General features: G+C 38.5%; 1 long non-coding RNA gene across 1 annotated transcript in view; it reads right to left on the bottom strand.

Annotated features, from left to right (window-relative positions):
• Positions 1-1,430: 1,430 nt before the first annotated feature.
• LOC108358885 (uncharacterized) overlaps positions 1,431-10,684 on the bottom strand; it is a 13,089-nt gene continuing 3,835 nt past the window's right edge. Inside the window, exons 2-3 of the long non-coding RNA XR_001846843.1 lie at positions 9,505-9,510; positions 1,431-1,441 (exon numbers count right to left, since the gene is read on the bottom strand). This is a non-coding gene — a long non-coding RNA (uncharacterized LOC108358885). The remainder of the gene's footprint in view (positions 1,442-9,504; positions 9,511-10,684) is intronic.

Raw genomic sequence — 10,684 nt, 5'->3', positions numbered from 1 at the left:
AAGCGTGGTAATAGAGGAAGTTAGTCTTTTACCTCATGAGACGGAGGGTATAGACGATTTCGACCTCGGCCTACTAAATATCTGTGCAGATGATGGCTCGGAGAGGGCCACCTAGTCAGAACTTGACGAAACTCTGACAACGGATGAAGAAGAAGAACGCCATTAGCTACGACGATGACCACCACTAAGGTTGCACAAGTAAACCTACACCATGCGAGGGCTGCGTCTGCATGATATAACCATAGGAAATACTCAAACGAAAGCGCTGGTGAAAGAGTGGAGAGTATCCAATGCGCCTTCCATGTCAAATCATAGAATAATTAGATTTGACATTGAAGCAACCCCTCCTATACATAGAGTTTTAAGGAATTCCAGGAAGACAGATTGGGAGAAGTTCAAAGACAACCTGAGGCCGAACGTAGCCCAACCTGGGCTGGGTAAGAAGATCAGGAACGAAACAGAACTAGAATTTGCTACAGAGCGCTTTAATGAATTACTCATTGACGCATATGAAGACAGTTGTCCTATAAGTGAGGTATATTCCTCCAGGGATGTACGCTGGTGGAACAACAGACTAAGTAAACTCAGAACCAAAGTTCGGAAATTGTTCAATCGAGCAAAACGAACCGGGGAGTAGTCAGAATACAGAAACACCTTAACTCTGTACAACAAAGAAATAAGGGAGCCTGAGCATTTAAGCTTTAGGAATTTCTGTGAAAGCTTAAAAGAAGGTAATGGCAAAAAACGAATTATATTTCGTCCGCAAGTCTAAGTTTCACTGGGAGCGAGGAAGAGAAGATCCAACTTCTCATAGATACTCACTTTCCAGGATCTACATCATAATCCGAGACAGATCTGAACTACTACTGAACATAGTAGTAAAATAAGCAGAGAAAACTGGTTAGTGGCTAAGGAAATATGCTCTGAGCCCCGACTAAGGTGGGCGGTGAACACCTTTAAACCGCTAAAGTCACCGGGAGCGGATGAAATATTCCCTGGAATGCTACAGTAGGACTTAGAATGCGTTATTGGACCGCTATTANGACAGTTGTCCTATAAGTGAGGTATATTCCTCCAGGGATGTACGCTGGTGGAACAACAGACTAAGTAAACTCAGAACCAAAGTTCGGAAATTGTTCAATCGAGCAAAACGAACCGGGGAGTAGTCAGAATACAGAAACACCTTAACTCTGTACAACAAAGAAATAAGGGAGCCTGAGCGTTTAAGCTTTAGGAATTTCTGTGAAAGCNGTTCGGAAATTGTTCAATCGAGCAAAACGAACCGGGGAGTAGTCAGAATACAGAAACACCTTAACTCTGTACAACAAAGAAATAAGGGAGCCTGAGCATTTAAGCTTTAGGAATTTCTGTGAAAGCTTAAAAGAAGGTAATGGCAAAAAACGAATTATATNGAGCCTGAGCGTTTAAGCTTTAGGAATTTCTGTGAAAGCTTCGTCCGCAAGTCTAAGTTTCACTGGGAGCGAGGAAGAGAAGATCCAACTTCTCATAGATACTCACTTTCCAGGATCTACATCATAATCCGAGACAGATCTGAACTACTACTGAACATAGTAGTAAAATAAGCAGAGAAAACTGGTTAGTGGCTAAGGAAATATGCTCTGAGCCCCGACTAAGGTGGGCGGTGAACACCTTTAAACCGCTAAAGTCACCGGGAGCGGATGAAATATTCCCTGGAATGCTACAGTAGGACTTAGAATGCGTTATTGGACCGCTATTAACAATAGTTAGAAGCAGCATAGCATTGGGTTATATACCAGAGCGAAGGTAGTTTTCATCCCGAAGGTTGGAAAGAAGGACCCACTTCATCCAAAATCCTTCAGGCCGATCTGCCTCACCTCATTTGTACTAAAAGCTTTAGAAAAGGTAGTAGATAACTATGTACGGACTACGGTCTTAGTGAACTATCCGCTGAATTCCCGCAGCATGCATATATGGCGGGTCGTTCTACTGAAACCGCCCTATAAGCGCTGACAAGTGGACTTCAAGCTAGCTTAGATAATAAGGAGACGGCTATATGCGCCTTTCTGGACATTGAGGGAGCGTTTGACAAGACCTCACATGCTGCAACAAACAGTGCTTTGATCAGGAGGGGGGTAAACAATAACCTCGTAGCCTGGATTAATTGCATGCTCCGCACCAGAAGGGTAGAAATACAAACCTGTACGAATAATACGGTTGTTGCCGGAACAACAAGGGGCTGTCCACAGGGTGGAGTGCTATCTCCACTGCTTTGGAACATAGTCGTCGACGGACAGCTCCATGAGCTGACTGATACTGGGTAAACTTGCCAGGGGTACGCCGATGACATTGTAATTATATGTAGGGGGAAATTCGAAAACACCCTGTGTGATAGAATCCAGCTAGGGCTAAATGTAACCAAAAAATTGTGTACTAAAGTGGGGCTGAATATTAACCCATCAAAAACCACTATAGTACCATTCTCAAGGAAATATAAACTGGAGAGCCTAAAAACTATAAGGCTAGATGGAACCAACATTATGTATCGAAAAGAGGTTAAATTCCTGGGAGTGATACTAGACCAAAAACTACTCTGGAAAGCACACGTGGAAGAAACCACGAAGAAAGCTGTAAGAGCATTTATGACGTGTAGGTCCATGGAAGGAAAGAGTTGGGGATGCACACCAAGGATACTGAGATGGATCTACACCACTATAATATGACCCATGATAGCTTATGGAGCTATCATCTGGGCCGATAGAACTTCATAACTTGGAACAATGCAAGTGCTCTCCAAGTTACAAAGGCTGGCATGCGTATGAATAACCGTAGCCAAGAGAACCTGTCCAACCGCATCCTTGGACGTTCTTCTAGATCTTACCCCTCTTCATATTCACATACAGACTCAGGCGAAGAGAGCTTTACTACGGATTATTGGTACCAATATCGGGGCAGAAGGGTGTATTCACCGTGGGAAGTTAGATATTCTTACGAAGAAGTTCCCTGAAATTGCAATACCGAGGGATACCATGCATCCGAGGTACAGCTTTACTAAGAGGTTTAAAACTGATCTGAGTAATAAGAAGAGCTGGACTGGCATATCCGAGACGTATCGGATAAACCAAAACATGATTACCTGGTACACTGATGGCTCATTGACTGACGAGGGTACCGGGGTAGGGGTAGTTGGACCGAGGTTAAGATACTCGGAACCCATGGGAAAACATATGTCTATTTTCCAGGCTTAAACATACGCCATAGAAAGATGCGTGGACTTTAATATCAAGCGAAAGAACCGGAATCAGAACATTNACTGACGAGGGTACCGGGGTAGGGGTAGTTGGACCGAGGTTAAGATACTCGGAACCCATGGGAAAACATATGTCTATTTTCCAGGCTTAAACATACGCCATAGAAAGATGCGTGGACTTTAATATCAAGCGAAAGTACCGGAATCAGAACATTGCAATCTTGACTGACAGCCAAGCGGCTATCAAGGCCCTCAGATCTCACCAGGTTACATCTAAACTGGTGATGGAGTGTCTCGAAAAGCTGAATACTCTTGGTCTGACCAATCAGGACCCTTACTCTGTAGTTCGAGTCGAAATGTTATTCTATTCGAAAGCCAAATTCGAATCGAAGCCCCATTCGTACTCCATAGTTCGTTCGAATCAACTTTCGAAGATATTCGAAAAAAGAGAGCAACACTGTTCGCCAAATGTCAAACGCAAAGCAAAATAAAGATGAAACTAAAATCAAAACAAGATGAAATTGCCAACATTTCGATTGTGAAGTTTGTGCACTTAAGAACTCAGTAACTGCTGTGTTAAATATATTTAATACTAGCTTATACCCGCGGGTTTCACCCCGCGTCTTTATACAAATATGAAAAAAATTATAGATGTTAGATTTTATTTCTGTACCCATTTCGTTATAGCTCGTTATTTTTTAAGCGAGTTAAGGTTAAAACTATGAAATTATAAAATACGAAAGATATCAATCCCTCTAAGTTTACCTTAAAATGGTTCCAGGTATACGACGCGTGAACGTGTTTCTTGGAGGTGCCACGGCGGGTTCTAATATTTCCAACTCAAATTTAGTAACCTGGCCTTGATAAAATACCACTGCTCATTACCGTAGCAAATGCCTCAAGAGAGCTTTAGATTATAANAAAAAAAAGAAATATAGCCCGAGAGCGTTATTTATTGATTACATTCGGTTATCCTAAATAAAATTTGGCGCTTAATATTTTAGTGAAAATTTTGGTCAAAAAGGCAAACACAGTTTCAAACGTTTGAGAAAAATGGATTTCTCAATTTGATGTCAAATGTTTTTCTCAAATGATTTTCAAAGAGATTTACATTCTACATTTGAAATTCATTTGAGATTGTTTATCTCTTAAATTTATGTGATGTGTAAAACGATATAAAAGTGCGCAATTAAATCAAAAATTGTGTACAGACTCGTAGCTGTATCTAATATCCCTTACCTCGGGTGGGGGTGATACAAGACAGCCAACAAGTTTGTTCTGTACAAATGAGAATTTATTTTAATTCTGACAAGGTTTAAGTTTTACAGCTCCTTATATATTAAATCTTAGGACTAAAATGAAGATTGTATATGTGTATATATTTACATGTATGTGTGGTTATTTATTTAGGTGTGCATATCGATATTGCTGCATTTGTACTTAACACCCTGCAAAAAATGGGACTAATCCGGGATGACTCCGGGAGCAATCGCAAAGGAGCATGCGACTAATACCACTTTTGATCTCTTTATCTGGAATGAACTGATCGCTTTTGTTCGGGCATGTCCTATGAAGAGACTAATTGTTCACATTTATACCCGAAAGGGTATAAAAAGCGACTAGTCACTTTTAAAACATAAAAATAAAAATAAAATTTTCGCCTGCCCGGTTCGAATAACCGGGGTGCTCAGTTTTGTTAGGCGAATACTCCCTCTGTGTGCTAACGCAGTTTCATTGACTAAGAGCGTACATATCATTAAATCGTTAATAGTACCCGTTAGAGATGTGTTGGGGACCAATTGATCTCCAATTATACCCACAAGGGATGAGTCGAGACTAATTGACCTCCATTAGTACCCGTATGAGACTAGTTGGGACTAATTAATGCCCAATTGTACCCGATTGAGAGTAATCTCGGATTACTCTCTTTAGAGATTGAATTTTTTGCGGGGCATGTTCTTGTCAAGTGTGTATGTTTTCATATTTGCAGGAAGGTTCAAAGATTTGTTTACCCAAAAATACATTTTAATTGTGTAGCCTATTAAACAAACCTTGCTCCTNGTATGAGACTAGTTGGGACTAATTAATGCCCAATTGTACCCGATTGAGAGTAATCTCGGATTACTCTCTTTAGAGATTAGTCGCAGAATTTTTTGCGGGGCATGTTCTTGTCAAGTGTGTATGTTTTCATATTTGCAGGAAGGTTCAAAGCTTTGTTTACCCAAAAATACATTTTAATTGTGTAGCCTATTAAACAAACCTTGCTCCTTTTTAATGGCTTTACTATTTCTTATCTGCATTGTTGCACTTACATACATACATATATGTGTACCTTTTATGCTGAGATAAGGAATGCAGCTCATGTCTTTTCATGTTTGCTGTTTAGCAGTGTTTGCATTATTCAACTTTGCGTTCAACAATTGCGTTCAACTCAACGCAGGGTTGCGCGAAAAAAAAGTTGAATTGCTAAATGTTGGCTGGCGACCAACTTTGTTGAAAGCGATTAGTTGAAAGGCCATTCAACCAAAAGTTGAATGCAAAGTTGAACAATGCAAACACCTTTTTATGGCGAATATTTTGATTTTTTTTCATATTTTGATATTTTTAGCCATTCAACTTTTTTTTCGTGCAACCCTGCGCTGAGTTGAACGCAAATGTTGTTATCTGCTACAATATTTATTTTGGTACGTTCATATGTATGTGCACATGAATGGACTGTGTTTACATGTGTATTTGTATTTATATCAGCATGTTCAAATATATTTTGAACCATATTGCTGAGAGGAAAATTACCGCTTAGGTCTATGTTTTTTATAAGCTTTTATTTAACTTGGTCGTCCCGCGCAAATCGCGGAAATTTCCAATCGATTTTAAACTGACTTCCCGACAAGTTAAAGACTTGAAATGTTCAGCATAGTTCCAATCACGATGACAATGAAATTTAATATACAAATGAATTCCCCATATGGTCCAGGGGTCTTGATTCAAAGGCGGTAAAAAAATAGTAAGATTTGTGGCTAACAGAGCGTAATTTGCCAAAGAACGTAAAACCACTATAAAATTGTTAAACATGCCGGCAATAGTGTAGCAAAGCTATTTGTGGCAAATTCTAAATATCAACCTAGTCTAGATATGAACCTCGTTCTAGGAATTAGAAGACTCCAGATGTCGCCCCGCCGGAAGCAGTTATATATTGCGCCTAAATATCTGCCATGCTACACCGGATATGGACGACACGCCATTTCTTTAAATAAAATTAACTGCTGTTATATGTACATATGTATGTTTATAAAAAACGTAAGCAAACATTTTGCATGCCAAGTCTTCTGTTCTCTTTCATTTCGAGTTGAATTATTTTAATATCTATTGAAAAATTTTTTAAATAAAATGAAATAACACTTTTTAATATACAACGCTTTTATAAATGGACTAAAAATTATAAAATAAAAGAATGTAAAAAAAATATCTTTTAAAAACAAGCTTTTATTTAACCTGTACAATCAAAGGAATAAAATGAAGTAGTGTAACAAAAGATTTTTTAGCAAGAAAATTTTATCAAAACTGCACTAAAATGAATAAAATGAAATAAGTTAAGGTCTCGTTAAAGTTACTAAAAGCCAATTAGTGAAAGGAGTTATTCAAACTCTAATGAAAATTACTAACAATTTGTACTAATTTACTTCGTTTTTAAAAAAGCTTGTCGCGCGAATAGCAAACCGGCATTTAAATATCTGCATACATACATACCTAACCAATTATGCATGTACGCTGAATTCGCCGACAAGCCTTTTTAAAAACGAGGTAAATTAGTACAAATTGTTAGTAATTTTCATTAGAGTTTGAATAACTACTTTCACTAAATGGCTTTCAGTAACTTTAACGAGACCTTAACTTATGTTATTATATTAATTTTAGTGCAGTTTTGACAAAATTTTCTTGTTAAAAAATCTTTTGTTACACTACTTCATTTTATTCCTTTGATTGTACAGGTTAAATAAAAGCTTGTTTTTAAAAAATATTTTTTTTTACATTATTTTCTTCTTCGATTGAAATGGATATGTGTGGACTGTACGTATTTTGCCATTTTACTGTTCAGGCCGGTATGTGTACATGTTTTTATATCTTTATGTTTATCCATGAACATTTTGCAGGCGTGGAAGACTTATAGCAATTTTATCTTTTGATTTACATTTATAGCGAATATAGGTTACCAGCAAGCCTATAATTACAATTACTAATAATACTAAAGAAATGTGGGCTCTGTGATTTCATATATTTAAATTACTTCATTTTAGTTCGTTGTTGTTGATGCTTTCAATGTCTTCTCGAAATCGGTTAAATTCATTGTTGTTGTAATTGCTGCTATTTGATGAGGAATTATTTGGTCTTCTGCAATCGCTGTGTTTTCTTCCTTTTCCGCCAAACCTCCGGGAACTCACCTTGCTTTTTTGGACGTTTATGATGGTATTTCTTCCTATTGTCAGCTGTAGGTAAGGGGAAACGCGGACGCAATATTTTTATTGGGTGACCAGCGCCACACCATCGCCATCTACTATTCCAGTAGTGCTTTCTGCTGCATTCGGCTGCCAAATATTGCGTTAATTTTGACTGCTGTGCCATAAATTCTAATTTGTGTGGTTTGCCGTTTCTGTTTCTGCGGGACTTGACTCTTCAAAACTCGCACAAGCATGCGCGTATAATTTCTCCAAATGGTTGGTCTCATTGTTGTTATCTGGATGCAGCAATTGAGTTATGATACGATTTAAAACGCAGTTTGTCAACGACGTAGCGTAAACGTAGGTTGACGTACGTAGCAGCTTATCAAATTTACTGTTGACAGAGAGAGAGAGAAGCAACGGCAACGTCACCGCCATGCGGTGGTGAGTTTTCGTTAACACGCCAATCCCATAAGGTAGATCGTGTCTGCGTCAACCTACGTCTACGTTACGTCGTTGACTGTTTGAGCTTTTACCTTTTGTATAACAGTAAATGTGTCCGAATCGTTAGTAGCAGCAGTATCGCCAGCAACTTTAGCAGTTCTCGTGGAGTCTGATTGACTTCTTGAAATTTCTGCACTTGGAATTGGCTTCACTGAACATTATTGCGCAACTTCAGCTGTTACGTCTTCGTTCACGGGTTTTTATTTTTGGTTTTCTGCACTAGCTTGTTCTTCTACCGACGTTTTTTCGACAGCGCGTTTCTTGGCCATCCCTATTTTGTCCCACATTTTGCCAAAATGTGGGCCTGCCGGGGGACAAACAATTTCTTGTGTGCTATCTTTGCACGTTTTCACTGAACATTCTTCCGCAACTTCAGCTGTTACGTCTTCGTCTTTTAGGAAGAATACTCTAAGAAGTGGATCATCATCAGCAGCTTCAATCTCTGATTCGTCTTCTTTCCAGCTGCGCAGGCAATTATCCATTTCCTACATTAGCTTTTCGTGTGCGTACTGCCGCTCCTCCTCAGTTTTTAATGTTTGAAAGTGTTGCTCTAAGAAACTTAGAATATCAGACAACTTCTGAACTACTCTGGGTTTTCGTACTGTTTGCTCATATAATTTGAGCCCTTCCTTGTCTAGTTTCCGAACTATAACTTGAGCAATAAATGGATCAGCATCTTCAACTTGTATTCCTAATGACTGTATTGCGTTAAAGCACTCAGTTGTAGTATCGAGTAATTGCCTTACGCTTTAAGCATTGTCACTATATATGGGCGGATGATCCATTATTCTGTCCCACTGTCTTGTGAATAAAATTCATTTATTGTCGTACCTTGTTTTAGCAAACTCCACGCTGCTTTATAATTTTCGGTTGATATTTGTAGATGTTCTCTCAACCTTGCAGCTTCGCCTTTCAAACAAAGACGAAGGCGTAGCATTTTTTCTGAGCTTGATAATTGCTCATTTTTATGAACCATATCCTGGAACACGTTGTAGAAATTAGCCCACTCTTTTATCTCGCCGTAAATGTTGGAATTTTAAGTTTTTCTAATTCCAAATTGGGGCGAGAACATGGTTTGGGCTCTTCTTTTCTAACACAATTTTCGAAATGTGCTTGATTTTCGAAATATTTAGCAACTATTTCGTTGTATGCATCTTCAACTTCGTCATTGAAGTATTTTGACATCTCGTTGGTATACAAATTTTTGATGTCGTTGTATATACTTTTCAAGTATTTAACTTGGCTATTGTTGATAACGCTCTCTGCGCTAATATCTGTATTTTTTTGTGACAGCGTTTCGATTTTCGCCATGAAAATCCTAATTTCCTTATCGACGGTGGACTCGTTGTTGTCTGTTTTAGACCCAGTCTGCTTTTCTACCGGTTGCAAAGTTATTTCGCCGGAAATATTATTCTTGAGTCCTTGGACTAGTCGTTCAATAAGACTCCTAGTTCTGCTGTAGCAATCTTATTTGAAATATTCTTCCTCGCCATATCCATCTGACATTAGTTTTTCATGGTTGTCGTCAAAGTCTTTTTGAAGCTTCTCTATTGCTTTTATTGCATCTTCGGTTTTTGACCTTGTCATTGATCGGCCTTCGATATTATCGTACGTTTGCTGTACTTTTTCAGAGATTTCCATCTGAGCTTCAATAATTTTTTTCTATTTATCTCCATGTTGATTGGATTTGAGTTCTTGCTATTCTGCAAAGGAATCGTTGGAGGTAAATTGATTTGGTCGCCTAGTTGACCTTGCAGTGCCTCGACTCAAAGTGGATGATATTCCTTTGGTTTGCAATTCTCTTTTGTTGTCGCTCGAGCTCAAATTTGACGCTCAATTGGACCTTGGGCCTATACAATTTATAGGGTTTTTGGTTTTAATGTGGGGGAAATCTTTGTCCCGGTTTTTAATATCGCCTGAGCTCTATTTTAAGGCTCAATTGACCAAATTGTATTGCCTATACAATTGATAGGGCTTTATATATTGTGCCTGTGCAATTACAGGGCTTTTTAGTAGGTACTGCGTCAAGTCTCTTGCTATGACGGCTTACATACATTTATGGACTAAACCAGAGCTGGGCAATTTTTGCTCGCGAGCAACGCCAGCGCCGCAGTTCGTATACGTATATAGAAGCAAAGCAGCGAATTTCGATTCACTCTGCTTCACAGTATATACAGTAATAAACCTTTTCGCAGTTTATCACCATTTGGTCCCCGAGGAGTACTTTTGGGTTGTGTGCAGCATTTTTGTTTTGCGCGCACGGCAACACTTACTGTGGGGAACTTCGCCTCATGATTAGAAAAAGTTCTTTTCGAGGATAAAATATGCATAATTATGTGTTATTTATGAACAAGATATAGGTTAAGTATAATATTCATCTTTAATGTATGCGGACATTCATGCTTAATGAAGAATAATATCAATAGTGAAGTACATAATTAACGCTTGTGTTTTATAAACTGGAAAACTCAAATCCTAATTATAGCACTGAATGCAGTTTTCTTAAATGTAAGTT

Source organism: Rhagoletis zephyria, unplaced genomic scaffold (genome assembly GCF_001687245.7).
Source record: "Rhagoletis zephyria isolate East Lansing unplaced genomic scaffold, Rhagoletis_zephyria_1.1 Rzeph_scaffold_00309, whole genome shotgun sequence".
NCBI classification, from domain to species: Eukaryota; Metazoa; Arthropoda; class Insecta; order Diptera; family Tephritidae; genus Rhagoletis; species Rhagoletis zephyria.
Note: the sequence above shows the minus strand (reverse complement) of the source record. Positions and strands in the feature narration are given on the sequence as shown.